This window comes from Ailuropoda melanoleuca, chromosome 11 (assembly GCF_002007445.2).
Source record: "Ailuropoda melanoleuca isolate Jingjing chromosome 11, ASM200744v2, whole genome shotgun sequence".
NCBI lineage: Eukaryota > Metazoa > Chordata > Mammalia > Carnivora > Ursidae > Ailuropoda > Ailuropoda melanoleuca.
Genome location: NC_048228.1, coordinates 39,181,659 through 39,198,438, shown reverse-complemented (window position 1 = coordinate 39,198,438; position 16,780 = coordinate 39,181,659). Strand labels below are relative to the sequence as shown.

The window sequence follows — 16,780 nt, the reverse complement described above, 5'->3', positions numbered from 1 at the left end:
TAAACCAACAACTTACAGTTGTACGTAGAAGAAAATTAATATAAGTCTACAGAAGAAAATGTCTTAAATATCATCAACAAGCAGACCGGACTCTGAATCCTTTAGCGGAAAAGACTCTTGCAGAACTCCAAAACAAGGGACTTTCTAACATTAGACTTTTCTCTATTATCTAGTTTCTAGATAATATTTCTCTATTATCTAGTTTCTAGTGGTTTTGTACTAAGTGTCCACTTAGCTCAGATGGGAATCCATTCCCAGAATTCCCTTCCCTAAATAATCCTTCCATCTAGTTGGCTACAAGGGCAAACGGCGTGAGACCTGGGGGCAGAAGCAGGGCAGCAGCGTTACCGGGCTTGGAAGGGCGGGGTGGTGCCACAGCGGCTGCGCGTGGATCTGCCCACTCGCCGTGGTGCTGCCCGCTCGCCGTGGTGCTGGCACGCAGTAGCCAGGCCGCCGGTCCTACCCTCCCACCACGTCCTCTCCCTCAGCCTCTGCCCCCGGGGTCCCCAAACAGCTCCGCAGCGAAGCGGGCCAGCTCCTTCTACAGTGCTCCCAGGTCACTGAGTTTGGAGGAGATAGAGGAGTCCAACATGGATTCCGTTTTGTATTACATGTTCCAGTTTGTTTTGCAGGTTCCAATTTGTCCTTGCTGGGCTCCACTTCCTATCCAGCTTTTCTTTACCACTGCCAGCTCCGCAAACGTACGATGACTTCAGGCCTAATACCAGGTGCTTCCCACAGACTTTTTTATAAGTTCCCAGGATTGTGTAAGGTCTAAAACTTATAATAAATTCATTATTCCATATCCACCGTAGTGGTTCTGCTTTCCTAACTGATATGGCTTCCATTAAATTGTTCCTATTTAGAATAGGTACTTGGTTACAAATATTCTTTTTGTGCATGGCTTTCTTTTTAAGAAAAATTACAATAGTATCAAAAGCAAATAGTACTGATTTATTCAGCCTAAGCATGTCATTTGATCTTACCTTGTTTTTGAGAAAGAGACTTGGAATATGCTCTCTGCTCAATTCCTCTCAAAACTACTGGAGCTGGGGAATTGGGAGTCTGGTCCATGAGCAGAGAACAGAGAAAAACTAACAAACTGATTTGAACTTTGTTGCAGTTACTAGAGTTAAAAAGCCACCTGGCTAACGAGCTGTTTCTTCAAAATACATTTTAATGTGACATTTGGAAAGTTATACCTGCTCACGAAAAAACATGAACATTAAAAATTTGAAAAACAATTCCAAGTAATCAATTTTCATCACAATGTACGTGCATTGAGAGTAGATAAATACGGTCATGAGAGCTTCAACTTTTTTACTTTAATATTTCTTAATAGGAAGATTTTATGGTCTTTAAAGGCAGAGAAGCATCTTCTCATCTTTACATCCTTACGTATTATCACATAGATAAGACCTTATTAAACATCGAGGGATCTAAGTAAAGGGCAAATTCAGCTTCCTGTTTTTTACAAAAAAGAAAAGAGCAGCCGTGCATGAGCAAACAACCACAACCGACTGCACCCTCTGATGCTTTTCTCACTATTATATAGAAACTTTGGCAGGAAACCACAGCTATATCCTTTTCACCAGTATAGAAAAATCTTATGAATTGCTGGCAAGCATAAAACACCTCTATTGACTTACACAGATAGTGGAGACAATTTATACTCACCACATCCAGGTGCTTTACAACATTTCCACAACATTTCTCAAGGACAAATTCCCAGGAAAAAGGAGTCATAACAATCCTTATACCATAGCCACTTGTTTAGGGGTAAATTATATAGAAAAACAACAAACGTCATTGAAACGGAACTCCTTCCTCCCTCAATGTTACTGATTTTTTTAAAAAAACTGATAAATGCTAAAATTTTTTCATTTCACTCAAACTTGTAACAATTTCTAATTAGCCAAAGATGCATTATTCTGTACTCAAAAATCATGACAGTACTAATTTTTCCCTTTGTATTCAAAAGAGCCCAAGAATTAGACCTCTCTATCAATGAAACGTACGAACCCCTTTTGTCCATTCTCACGTATAATTCCATTCAGGAGCTGCACCGCACATGTTTTAAATTTGTAATATGAGCCTTGACAATGTGTTTCATCAATGAAGGGACTTTCCAATGAAGATCTCTTAGTTGTTTAGGAAGCACAAAGAAAAGATTATGGCAGAAGTTCAGGGCTCCAACGACTTTAACTTCAATGGGAATCCCAGACATCCAGACCCATTAAACACAGAAGTCAGCTTCCTTGCACGTCTACAACACCTCCTACAGAAAGTCCCCACAGGCTGTTTGTTCCATGAATACATGTGTAAAGAAATGAATGCGTAAATTCTCGGTGGTGATGGAGAAGGGGGATAAGAGAAGCATCTCCAAGTATCAGAAAAGGCTGAAGAGGCCCCAAATGCTGAAAACAGGCCCAAGATAGAAGAAAAAAAATGAAAGACCGTTCCTAAAAACCCAGACATTAAAACTAGAATTGTTCTTAGGAATTTTTGGACCACACTATTCATTTCTAGAGAAAACCAGAGGTGCCTTGGGCAATGACATGACTTCAAGTACCTCTTTCCCAGACTGCGACATTTGTGTGCCACTTTCATGATTTTTGCCTTATGGTGCTTCTTATTTACAGACACTATTTTTTACCTAACCTTCTTTATTCAATTGACTTTAACTGGTGCACTAGTTGAAAATATTAGCCTGGTCTTAAGAAATGGTAAAACCACATGTTTGATGTGCTAGTAATGTATTTTTCATAAAGCATATAGTATACTTAGTATATGGCATATTTTCAAAATACAGCATATTTTAAAAATATACTTTTAAATGTATTCTTAATATATTTATATTAAAACAATTTCATAACTATCAAAATAAAAAGTAAATCTATATACTATCTAAGATCATCTTGCAGGGCACTGATCAAAAACTCCCACATTTTGAAAACTGGTGCATTTTACCATGCCATCTCCCAGAACAAAGCATTCGGATTTTGCAACCACACAAAGTGGTAAAGACATTCCAGATTGATGACAAGAGTCCAGTAATAAGACCAATGCTCGTAGGTGACTTTGGCCTATTTTTTTTAACTAGAAAAAAAATCAATTGCTTATTAAGGAGCTAAAAATAAATTAAATCAGAAGTCATGGCTTTAAAAACAATTAGTGGATTTTCATCTTCAAAATGGACAGAGATGATCTATTCATCCTCCTGTCAAATATCATTAATTATTAGAAATATAGTTTTAAGAAGGAACTTGTCTCAAATGAGCCTTCCGTACATAGACTGCCTTTTTTTCAGCCTTTAATTTGCAAGTAGAACACTTAGCTGTAAGCTATAATGAGGAATTGCTCAACTTTCATAAGTAAATGAGTATCTATGATTAAAACATCAATCACGGAAACACTAGTTCTATAAATAGTGTCTGAGTCCAAAGTCCATAGGTAGGGCTAAACACAGGCACATGCTTCGTTGTTCTTGTTCTCTGTGTGTCTGCGAACGTGTGTGCACGTGACTATCTGATATGTATCTGGTTCTTCTCTCGAGAAACAAAGAAACGTTGTTTGCTGAACATATGTGTCACCTGGATATTTTGATAAAAATTTTTGTTTTTCATCTTAACTGCCTATACAATGATTTGTAAAGTTTTAACCTAAAATGTTTGTCCTTGAATTCACTCTGTTTACTTAAAGAATGACTTATCTCTGATTTAGAAGCTTTCAATTTGGTTTTTCAGCACTTGCAATCCGAGATAAAAGAAATCTGTCTATAAAATCCAACCTTTTCTGCTTCTTTTGACCCAGTGGTGATAATAATTAATAATGTTAATGCATTGCAGTGTGGCCTAGTAGTGAAGCTTGTGACCGTTGAAGTTGGACAACTGAATGTTCACACAGCTCGGCTGGTTACTATCTGAGGGACCTTGGGCAGGTTTTTAATCTGTTTCCTCACCTCTAAAATGCGGGAAGTAATAGTACAAACCTTATAGATTGGTCTCGATGAGAAATGGGTTTAGCAGGATATCACTAACAGAAAAGCCTAAAGAATCCAGTTTTGAAAGAGTTGGAATTCATTAACTATACAGATCTGTAGTCTCTCCATCTCCTGTGTCCTTACAGTGGAAAGTAGATGGATGAAGAGAAATGTACTAGGGTTCTCTTATGTCCTAGAACCAAGATGGCAAAAGTTCCCTGAGTGGTTCCCTTAGGCTCCTTCTCTCCCCTTTACCCCACTTTACTTCCTTATCCCCATGTGTTTGGCTGGTTTATTTGTTCTTTTACACTTATCATCATTAGTTCGAAAATCTAGGTGCCACCCTCTTCTCTTATTTCCCCTCTGCCTCAAGAAAGGTCCCTTCAGAGTGGGGGGTGAATACACAAAGGTGGAATCACTCACCAAGCATTCTAGAGACATGAATTACCGCTTGAACTTCCAGGGTCTTAATGCGCTGAAGAGAAAGACCAGGGAAGAGGGTAAGTACCACTTTAGAAAAAAAGGATAGAATGAGGACATGGGGTATTTCATGGAGCAATTATGAAAACACCCAAGTGTTTTCAGTACCCTGAAATGGGCACGTTATCCAATAATGATCTGATTCAAGATCATTTTCCAAGGGTGGAGGTGATCCTCGAAGGTCTCAGCAATAACCCAAAACAGTGGCCTTTGTCTTAAAATACACTAGCCTATCACAAACCATTTATGAGCAATAGTAAAGTACCACTGACAGCAAGTGATTTATTAAAGAATAATTTAGAGCAGTTTTCTCTAATGTCAGCTACGCTAATCTCAATGATAAAGTAATTTCTATAAAAATGTTACTCTCATTTATCTCACTTGCATTTGTAGATGTTTTCTCGAATAGAAGAAAAAGGGAGGGAATGAAGTTATATTGAGGTTCTGGTATACTCACGGGCAGGAAATTTCCTATAGCATATAAACCAGCTGCCAGCAGAAACTTACAAGTTTTCTTAATCTTACACCTGCCCCATCTTGGTCCCATTTGTGACCCTCTGTGTCTTAGTTGTTTTTAGCAGAATGAAGTTGAAAGTACATATGTCTACATTTTTATTTTTGACATTAAGGAAGTATAGTGTGGGAAAGGCTTCCTCTCGTTTTCAAGTTGGCCTGGCTGGGAAGGAGGGAACCAGGTGTGATGAGCAGGTGGTGAAGCTGCGAAGAGGAACGGAAAGTAAGTGAATTGCTAGGGCCTCGAGGAAGGAAGAGAGAGGTTCAGAGGTGTCTGTTTGGGACAGAGAAAGAAGCCTGCTTGTGAGGCTGCTGGGGGAATTCCCAAATCCTTGGGAATTGGGAATTCCCAGGAAGAGAGCCCACTCCAACTTTGCTGAGCCATATTTATTAACATGTGTATGCAGGCCAGGAGTCCGGGAGACATTTCAGAGTTCAGGCTATGTTTTATTCATTTTTGAATCCCTAGCACATAGCGTAGGGCCCAACATATATATCAAGTACTCAATACAAATCTATTAAGTGATCCAAGCATCTGTCTTCCTTAAATCAGAGCTTCAGCCAGCCCCCTTTCACATTCTATACTTCATCTCTTAAGTAAATTCCTATTTCCAGTTTGAGGACTGCTTTTATTTCATTTGCAAAGCAGAAGTAACTGATACATCCCCAATCCATCAAGCTCACATTATCAACTTTTATCATCCTTCCCTGAGAGTTAGACTCACTACTCAAAAGCCACAAACCCCAGAGGGATGATCTTTAAAAACTCATCATTACAATTTTAAACATCCAAATAACCGCCAGGGGAATAGGAGAAGAGTTCTTTCTACAAGCATGAAAGTTTCAGTGTCACTAAATCTATGTTATTTAAAATCACTGAGGAAAAATGAACTTTACCCCTAAAGAATTTTAACACCCGTGGTCTTTTATATATTACCAATACATTTTAGGTGATAGGAGGCCTAATACTTACAGACATGGACATCATCCTACAGGGAAATGCACCCTGTCCAAAGCAAGCATGGGGTCGAGGTGGCGCTGTGTCCTCTGTTGGCTTCCACGGCTACTATTCTCAGCACCGTCTTCTTGGAGTGAAGCTGCCAAGGCGGCGGCACTCTGGGATTAATAATTCGATGTGAGGACGTTTTTAGAAGCGAGGTGGGAGGCACGATGTGGGGGTGGCACGCAGTGAAGTGTGCACGAGGAGGGAAAGTGGCAGCACTGGTTGAGAAAGACTGAGATTGCAGAGAGCTATTAATTAGGAGCTTTCTCTACGGTAGAGCTCTGACTGAGTTTTTCATCTTGTTGTCTCAAAAGGGCATCTGTCTTTATTTACAACACGAATGGATCAACTCCGCCACAGTCAGCTCGCGGTGGGCCATGTCGGCAGCGCAGTTCCACGCGAGCCTGGGGCCAGACTGTGCGGCGATCTGGGCGATGGCTTGAGAGCCCAGCCAACTGTCATCGTTGGATGAGCATTGCTCAGCCGCACAGACGGCGCCACAAGTGGGGATAGGAGCTGGTACTACTTCTCACAGTTTGTTCTCAACCGCCAAGCCGACTGAATGGAACGCACCAGTACTTGAAAGATTGCGATATGCTTTGGCCTTCCAGGAGGCTATGCAAGTTTGGTATACACCGGAAGAGGTGTATATAACATAAAGATATGGTGCATTTCAAAATACACTGGGACACCCGGGTGGTTCAGTGGTTAAGCCTCTGCCTTTGGCTCAAGGGCTCAAGTCATGATCCCAGGGTCCTGGGATGGAGCCTGCTTCTCCCTCTGCCGCCGCTCGCCCTGCTTGTGCTCTCGTCGTGCACACTCCTGTCTCTCTCTGACAAATAATTAAATAAAATCTTTAGGGGCACCTGGGTGGCTCAGTAGGTCAAGCGTCTGCCTTCAGCTCAGATTATGATCCCAGGGTCCTGGGATCAAGCCCCATTGGGCTCCCTGCTCAGCGGGGAGCCTGCCACTCCCCCTGCCTGTGCTTGGCATGCTCTGTCAAATAAATAAATAAAATCTGTTTAAAAATCTTAAAAAATAATAACAAAAATACATAAAGCAATCTGATGCACAACTGTAGTTGTTGGTTAAATTAAAGGTTAAGTTAAAGAATAAATAAATTGTGGTTTAGACAGTTCTTTTTGTTTGCTTGTTGCCAAATGTGGGATGGTAAACAAACAAGCAAACAAACAAAATTCCCTATTCTCTTACTAACAGACGGGGTCAACTCAGTTTGTATCTCTTAACCTTTCACAGAATCTACATATTTTGATGATGGAAACTTTTTAGACTCTCATTATAGTTTATGGAGTTAACCACATTCATGCAAGGATCTCTCTACTTGGTAGAGGCCCATCGGTTTCCTGAGTGCAGTCGCGGCACTGGAGGGCTCGATGATACTTAGGAAACATCTAGTCCAGACGTCACAAACTCAATTCCTATTAAATGAAGTTGTTGAATACAAGTGACTTATATGAAGCCTCAGTGTCAGAGAGACAGTAGGAAGTGGTGGGGACTAATGTGAAATAAAGAGATAGCACAGACTTATTTAGCTCCTACCCAGAGAATAAGCATCAGTGTTTCATTTTGTACAATATATCTCTTGAATTTTTTTTTAAAGATTTTATTTTTTATTATTTATTTGACAGAGATAGAGACAGTCAGTGAGAGAGGGAACACAAGCAGGGGGAGTGGGAGAGGAAGAAGCAGGCTCATAGTGGAGGAGCCTGACGTGGGGCTCTATCCCAGAACGCCGGGATCACGCCCTGAGCCGAAGGCAGATGCTTAACCGCTGTGCCACCCAGGCGCCCCTATCTCTTGATTTTTAAATACTGGCTGAATTAAAAAGAAATACCTGCAAGCCAAATAAAACATGATCTTCCTGCTGGGCCCACAAACTGCTAGCTTTTAATTTCTGATCTGGTACATACATCTTCAAACCCGAGGACTGGACAGGTTAAGTGAAGTGCATCAGGCCTCTCAGATGCTCGCAGCCAGGGATTCTTCTGCTCTGAGAGTCTGTATGTATAGACATGAAATCATCCCCATGTGAAAGGAGACTGCATAGGCAATTTCGCTCACTTAATGAGAGCTCAGCCCCTGACCCTGACATTGACAGATTTCTGTTCTCTGACTGCTTTCAGAACATGTTCAACATGGAAACAAGACCAAACCTCCACACCCATTTGTCATAAGCAATTTTGACTCATTCAAGGATGCAAGGGAAAACGTACACCCATTTATTAACCTTAGTGCTGATTAAAATTCTCATTAGCCTTAAAATTCTAGTCACTTCATTTTTATCTGCATTTTTCAAGGAGAAATAATTTAAGGATTCAAAGAAAGGCATGCTTAGGAAACAATATAACTATAAATTAAAAATTCATGCTATGTATAAGAAAATCGTTAGAGACAGGGCATAAGAATCACGGAGGGTTTGCTGAAATAATTGATCTTTAAACCATGTTTTGAGGGGCTTGAGAAGCTGGTTTAGGTTGAAGGACTGAGCATTCCAAAATGATGTAATGGCAAAGGCAATGACCAAAATCCAACAAAGTGGAATCCACAACGAGTCAAGTATCTCTTGCATTTTTGAACAGCAGCAGTTTTAAAAAAGTGTATCAGGAGAAAGGAAATTCACATCAGAGGAAAAAAGAAGGGAAACAATGAAATAATTCTGTATTATATTCAGCAGCCCTGTCCTACATGGTCATAATTCAGAATAAAAATCTGGAACTGATGCAAAATTCTGAATCCTGATGATATCTGCCATATTGTACTTATTAAGGCAGACGCATAGTCACAGACTATTACATTTTAGACAAACTGTCAACAGAATTGAAACAAAAAAGATGCTCTGATTACTGAGAAAATACAGGGAACACAAATGCTTAACTCCCTCAAGCATTTAATTTACCCAAATTTGTACATTATAAAGAAAGAGGAGAGTCTCCCATAGACCTAATATGATTGTTTTAATTTTAGGTTATTTAGAAATCAAGATCCTGAAAAAACAATCAAGAGTCTATCCCCATAAAACATCTTGATTATTCCCCCTAAACCAGATCTCCCACTTTGCTGGACCATTTGCAATTCAGGCTTAAAAAAGGATCCTCTGCAACTCCTTTTCCCCAGAAAATTAGTAGATGCAAATGTGATTTTTTAAGGAGCTCTGGAGCTCTTTGTCCAGCTGTTACTGAATTAGCAAGAGCGCCGAGGTCCCTGGAGGTGCCTGTGACTTCGGGAATTTTCATTCTCTAGCCTTGAGTTTTTTCAGGGTTTGCTTGGGTCTGCAAGTGTCACCAGCTGTGACTACTGACTAAAGCAATCTTTCCAGGGCTGGCTTGAGTATCCACTGGGTTTAAGGCCGAAGAATTAACATTTTTAAATTGAATTTGGTGTGTAAGGCCAAGAAAGCACCTTGCCTCATATCACACAGCTGATGCCCACAATTTTCCTGCCACATCAGACCCCTGGGACAGAGATCACTGCACTGTCACTTAGAAAGGCTCATTGCATTGACTCTCAATTTGGGAGGAAGGGCTGCAGGAATAATTAAGATTCTCTTCCCCCTACCACTCTGAAACCATTCAAATCCTCCCCTCAGACACTGTTCCTTCTGCCCTTAGCAGAAAAGCAGTAGAGAATTAGAAAGAAGAGGTCTAGATTTTAGCCCCAGCTCTAACAATGATTAAGACAAGTTATTTCCTCATCTGGGTCTCACCGGTTATCTTTTTATTTCCCTGTAAGCAAAGGCAGGACTAAACAGGGGTGTTCAAGCCTGGGTATTGGAATCACTTTAGGACCAGCATAAAATATAGATTTCTAAGCCCTACCTCCAGATTTGGATTCAGAGTCAATGGGTCATAGCATTTAACTTTCCAGCTAAGGGTCAGTTATCATTGCCTGGAAATAATAATTCAGCCCCCCAATTACGCTGCTAGCTTTAAAATAAAGCCGACAATCTAATTACAGACATGAAAAATTAGAAAGCTGTTATTGTGTTGCCAACTCCAATAAGCCCAGATAAAAAGCTGTGAAAATTTTCCTCACTGGCATTCAAGACAGTAAGTAATCTAAATGGTACGCGCATTTACATTTTCCCCCATGAAATTCAATAAATGTCTTTTCAATTCAAATGAAGCCTCTAAACGTTTTTATTATTCTGGACTTGACTCTTATGCAAAAAACTTAGATTTTCACTGATCTAAACATTCTGATGTGGAGAAGGAAGATGAGTCCAGGACATCTTTATAAAAAAGTGAATCTCCACATTTGACTCAACTCCAAATCAACTAATTTAGGCACCTGAGTCTCTATTTTAACTGGTGCTCTTCTTCTGGTTAAAGCTCTTATTCAAAAGGGTATCAATATCATAACATTGTTTGAGTCCACAGGAAAGACAGCACGAGCTGAAAGGAGCCCACCAAACATCTTAAAAAACACTTCCGCATCAGATTTTATCTCCTTGAAATAGCTATCAGGTTGCAGCAAAACACACTATGTTAACTTCTGAAAATGCATACGATCATATTTAAATATTTAACTAAAATGATGAAGCAGTCATAGAGCAACTGAAAAATAAAATCTGCCAGGTTCTGCCCTTCCTTTTGGGGTTGTGAGTACCAAGCAGCCTGTTTCATCTTCATGAAGCTGTGGGTTTCTAGCACAGGGCTTTATACCCACGAGGAACGTGGGAAAGGAGACTTAGAGAAAGAACACAATAGAAAGGTTTGCCCGATTTGTGACAGTCACTTGATCACCCTTGACCCTCTGTGCCAGTGATGGTACTTGTGTTCTGAGAAATGAAATGCTCATGCTACCATGTGGTGTATCACGTGATTTCAATTGTTTATTAAATTCAATTGAAACAAGGTCTAGCCAGTAAATTATTGCAAAAGAGATTTTTTTAAAGGCAGGAAATGACAGATGTATGACGTGATGGCCATTCTGTCTAGATTTTCTTTTTTTTTCTTTTAAGATTTTATTTATTTATTTGACAGAGAGAGAGGCAGCGAGAGAGGGAACACAAGCAGGGGGAGTGGGAGAGGGAGAAGCAGGCTTCTCGCTGAGCAGGGAGCCCAATGCGGGGCTCGATCCCAGAATGCTGGGATCATGACCTGAGCTGAAGGCACACACTTAAGGACTGAGCCACCCAGGCGCCCCCTGTCTAGATTTTCTTAAAGCAGTAGTATTAGGAAAAGAAATCTTAGATATAAAATAAATAGCAACTCTTGAGTCAGATTTTAGTCTAAACAGAAATTCTGCTGCAATTCTCTCCCCAACTCGATAGTATTTTTTTCTTTTCTAAATGATTCTTAAATAAAGCTCACATTACCCCACCTCATTTTTTACCTCCTCCTTCTAGAACAGCACCCCTTCCTCACGGCCCACCCAGATCCATTCATTTTTCATAAAGTAGCTCTATTCCACCTCCTCCTTGAAGGCTTTCTAGATTCATGCAGTCTGAAAGGTCTCCTTCTCACCTGACTTTACTGCCATGAATTACTGGTACGTCGTCATGTCTTGCCTTTCTCAAGGCAGTTTGGCTCTTCAGAATATTGTGTAAATGCTTGTTGTGTATCAGATCTCCCAGTTGCCTCCTGGGGTCTTACAAACTGGAAGCATCTCTTGTCACTTAAAGCAGTAGCTTTTGGACTTTTTGGAACATGATGCGTAATCAGATATACATTCTACATCATAGTCCAATGTGTATATACACCTATAAATAAATATATATTTAATTAAAAAGTTCCGTGAACTATACTTACTTACCCTTCCATTCTGCTTTACTCTATTTTATGTTTTTGAAAATGAAAATGCCAACAGACCCAGTAAACTGACTTCACAATGGGTTGTGACCAGTTCTAGAAGGGCGCTTACTGATTACTATGGGACCACTGTATATATTTCCCTCACTTAAAATATAATTTGAAACTTGTAGGAGACCTTTTGGCTCTCTTTAGCACGTGTTTCTGAGTTACTTTTTTTTTTTTTTTCCATTCAGTTTTTCAGACCATCATGCTTGTGCCTTTTGGAGTCATCTGGGACAATTAAATCCTTGGCATATACCGTATTTTCCACCTTTTTCCCCTGAGCACTGTTATCATAAAAATAAGATTCTCTGCATTTCCATAAAACTCCCATCTCCAGTCTCTTATTCCCTTTTATTCTCACAATACACAAAGTAGGTAGTAGACATTTCGTGGATGAAGAAATGGAGGCTCAGAGAATTACGACTCTCTCAAGGGCACGTCTCTCTTTCAGTCAGGTTATTACAAATTAATAAATGAGGTTTCTAGATATTTGAAGGGTATAAAGTTGGGTGACGTGAACAACGGAGCACCTCCATATAAATGCGCCTACCTAACTTGGCCAGGCCAAACGGTTGACTGGGCAGACGAGTCAGCGGCTCTGCTGGACTTCAGTCTGGGGGTCGCACAGCTTCCTTTCAGCCCCATCTTCCATCTTTGTCTACTCGCAGTCTTTCACCCACCTAGAGCTACTTGCTCTTCCTGGGCCTATTCACCCGTTGGTCCCTGTACCAGGACTTCTCCTCTTTCCTCTTCACCAGACTAGTTCCTCTGGTCCTTCAGGTTTCTGGGCGCTGTCCTTGTCCTCTCTACTTCTGCAACCTGGCTTCCACAGCACCCTGTGCAGGCCCTGTCAGAGCACGTAACTAGCTGGTACTCCCGGTCTCCCAAGTTTTACCAGCAGAGGCTGTGTCTCGCGCACTCTTCTATTCCACAGTCTAGGACCACGATGAGTTCTGGATAAACAAATGTTGGATGCATGAATGAATCAATGAATGAGTGAGTGAGTGCGCAGAGGGCAGAAACCGTTACCACTGAAGGAACTCAAGTGTGAGCTGGGGCTGGAATGCTGTGTCCTGAATCTCGGAGGCCAATCTTTTAGGATGTGAGATTCCATGACTGATATTTTAAGCTTTCCCCAACAGCTGTAGATTTTCTTTTGTTTTGTTTTGTTTTTTTAAAGATTTTATTTATTTATTCGACTGATAGAGACAGCCAGCGAGAGAGGGAACACAAGCAGGGGGAGTGGGAGAGGAAGAAGCAGGCTCATAGCGGAGGAGCCTGATGTGGGGCTCGATCCCAGAACGCCAGGATCACGCCCTGAGCCGAAGGCAGACGCTTAACCACTATGCCACCCAGGTGCCCCCAGTTGTAGATTTTCTGACTGGAAATTCATACAGTGAAGGAGAGTTGTGTCTAATATATTCTTTCAAGTATATTTGAGGCACAACCAAGAAAATGTCGCAGGATCAAATAATTTAGGCAAGTGTATTGAGGCAACGAAAAAACACCCAAATTTCAAAACAGCTTGTTGGACTCCAAATCGACCTCCCATTGAGACAGATAGGAGTCCAGCCAGGCTTCAGGCCTCCACTTCCCATGTGAAGCTCTGCACTTTTGATTTTCTCCTCATCATCTCATCCAAGTCTAGTTAGTGATCAGGTGAAGTCTCGCCACAACACAACACACTTTGCACAGATCACCATGAGTTCCTCTGCTCTGTTTCCAAAATAAATCCCAGGGATATAACATCTAGACTTGCAATGGCAATTACTATTTTTTTTTTCTGTTTATGAATCAACAACCCATTTCCTCCCCCGCCAACACATACAAACTTGAAAAGTGCTCTTTGTGATTCTATTTAAAGAACATTCTCTAATACAAACTCCTGTCATTCGCAGATAGCTACAGAGCAGATTTTCTTCTCTATGCTGTGACTCATGTGTCTTTATTCCCAGACTCAGGGCAGGCCAATGGTGAACACAATGGAAAAGAAAGAATAGTTTATAACTGGAAAATAAGCACATTCGAGAGAAGTACACTCAAAGCATTATCAAAGTAAAATATACAGCGGCACCAACAAGAGCAAACAAAAGCCCACGCAAGAGATGTGTAAATATTTCATGAAGCTAAGCCTTAATCAACTCTCTCTCCAAATCTTGCTGGTGTTGTAAACACTTCAGTTTCTTTCAGTCCCATCATGACCCAGATTCCTCGCAAAAATAAAATGAAAATATGGACCAATGGTTCTTTAACAAATGGGTTGTGAAAAATATTCAGATGGGCCATAACCAGGTATTGCTTTAACTGGAAGAAGATACCTTAACCAAGGGGAGCTGCTTCTTGGTGACTCTGAGCTTCTTTCTCTCCTCCTCCTCTAAACCCTTGCTTGCCTCTTCCCCACTGCCTCTGCTGCTTTCTGGACATTCGCATCTTAACCTTGAACTGTCTACACTTCAAGCCACGATTTCTCCCAATGCTTCTTTAGGAGGCCCTTTAGAATGCAACAGTGATTTGCTGCCTTCCCACCACCCAAAATTCACTTCCCAGTGCCCAAGCACCCCCTCTTCCCCTGCACCCCCCCTTTCATTGTCCATTGTTGCGTCTGAAATTTTGCGTATATCTTTTAGATCTGCCTGGATAGGATGAAAATCTGTTGTGTGTATTGGCTGGCACTGTTCAGATCTTTTCTAAAATCCATCTCCAAAGAACCATTTATAGCCTCTAGTCTCTACCCTGATTTAATGTGGTTCCAAAGTTCACCTCTAGATACTGAACAGGTCCCTACAATGATTTCCCTTTATCAACCTCTGCCTGCCCTCCTTCTCTCACCACTTATTTCAAGAAAAACTATATATGTAAATGTGTGCGTGTATTAACACACACACACACACACACACACACACACACACACACAACTATAGTGTTTTGACCCTAAAGAGAATATACATGAGAAAATGAGAAAAATGCAAGCATAGTATTACCAAACACACACAGACAGACACACGCACACGCACACACACATCTATTTGGATATTCAGTGTGCAGACCCCATTGATTATAAACCCCCCCGCCCAAGAACGAGAACAGCAGGCATCTGCTCCCATTTACCTTCAAAGCCAGAGCCTAAGGGAGCAATGACCTTGCAGAGAAATTCATCACCTGCGAGAAAGACGGCCGCTCCTGGAGCGCAGGATGGGATGGGGACAAGAGCAACAGGCAAACGATCACCGGGCAAAATGTGGGACCGAACCCACCCCCCCGTCAGTACGGAGCACACCGCAAAGCGCCGGTCCCACGGGTTGGACGCCGGGCAGAGGTGGCGCGGGGGGGCGTCTCCTCCCGCGGCCGCCGGTCGCCTACCTGTTCTCGCCCGGTTCTCCCCGGCGCGGCGGGGTCACTGCCTGCGCTGTGGCGGGGCTGGAATTCCCGTCGCATATCCCAAGCGGCGGCTCTCGGCGCCACACGGATGTCTCCGGCGGGCTCTGGAGCCGCGGTCCTTTTCAGACCCGTTCCGGGAGCGAGCTGGGTGCTTGCAGGAACTGAAATTACTATGCAAAGAGCAGAGGCGGTACGCAGGAGCCGGGCGGAGACCGCGGGGGCCGCCTCCACCGCGGGGCTGCAGCCGCCGCCGCCGCCGCTGCCGGGCACGGAGCCAAATTGGAGGTGGGCATTCACGTGCCCGACTGCTCCTCCGTCAGGCCCGGCAGGCGCCCACCTGTCCACGCAGGGCAGCGCCGCCCGGCCAGAGCCTCGGAGGAAGGGGCTGCAGCTTCGCAGGCGGCGGCGGCGGCAGGACGCGGAGCTCCGCCCCCGCCGCACCCCAGCAGCCTTCCAGGTCCCCCGGGAAGGGTTTGCGGCGGCGACTTGCTGCGCGCCAGGGGCGTAGCTGGGTACAGGCTGAAGGGTTACGGTTCTGCTGCAAGGTGACCAGAGGCAGATGGAAGTTAAGAAAGAGATTAAGGTAGAGGACTGGGACCGAGAGCGACTCAGCGGGAAATCTGGCCCTTGCTCCTTCCCACAGGTCACCAGACTCCATGGCTGTGTCTGGACTCTAGCAGACGGTTTCTAATAAAGCCACGTGCAGTGCAGATCTGAAAGCAAGGAACCCCCCGACGTTTGTATGTGTTGCAAAATGTACAGTGTCCTGCGTATTTGGAGATGGCATTGCGGAGAGTTTTCTTGTCCTTCCGCACTCCCCCGCCCCCAACCATGGGCGTGGATGGCTTTGAAAATTGTCCCTGCTGAGTGGCTTCAGTAATTCGAAATGGATGTGTAGTATGGTTAACAGCTGTAGATGGTGTAAATGATACAATGAAAAGCACTATTATTAACTGAATATTGTTGGCAGGCACTATGCAAAATGCCTTATATGTGCCTTCCCTAATTCCCACAACAACTCAGTGAGGGGATTATTATTCTCCACTGCAAGAAAACAGGCTTCCATGATTCAGACACTTTGCTTGAGGTCACACCGTAGTAACCTGCCAGGCTGAGATTCAAACCACTCCAGAATATATCCTCTCAACAGTGCCCAGGACTCACCCAAGGATTTTGTTGAAACGTGGATTCTGATTCAGCAGGTCTTGTGTGGGCTTGCGGATCTGCATTTCTAAGAGGCTCACAGTGATGTCCAAGCTGCTGGCCCAAGGACCAAACTTTCTAAAATACTAGGCCAGTGTTTTGAAATAAATTATTTCGTGCCTGAGAGCAACTTTCTTAAGGTGAATTAAGAAGATCTCTAGGGCTGTGTCTTGGCTCTTGGTCAAACAATGCAGTAATCAGTTCATCATGTTCAATTTGGTTGATGGAGAGAGGGTTGTGACAAGTGAGCAGAGTGGCCATCCCTGCAGTAGGCCCCTTCCGAAACAACAAGGGCGGTTATGTTTTCATGGTGGTTATGGTTTATGTTTTCTCATTTAAGATATTGGTGCACCAAGGACAGATGTCTTTCTTCTAGTTCTCACCTGCACTAAGAAACGCTTCGTC

At 42.6% G+C, this 16,780-nt stretch overlaps 1 protein-coding gene across 3 annotated transcripts in view; it reads right to left on the bottom strand.

The window, feature by feature from the left end:
• Positions 1-15,596, bottom strand: part of GPRIN3 (GPRIN family member 3) — a 69,078-nt gene extending 53,482 nt beyond the window's left edge. The window contains exons 1-3 of one of the 3 annotated variants that reach the window (XM_034671507.1): positions 15,155-15,596; positions 5,949-6,091; positions 4,406-4,457 (exon numbers count right to left, since the gene is read on the bottom strand). The gene's annotated coding sequence lies outside the window, so the exon portion shown is untranslated. The remainder of the gene's footprint in view (positions 1-4,405; positions 4,458-5,948; positions 6,092-15,154) is intronic. The other 2 variants (XM_034671508.1, XM_034671506.1) reach the window with 2 other exon arrangements.
• Positions 15,597-16,780: the final 1,184 nt, after the last annotated feature.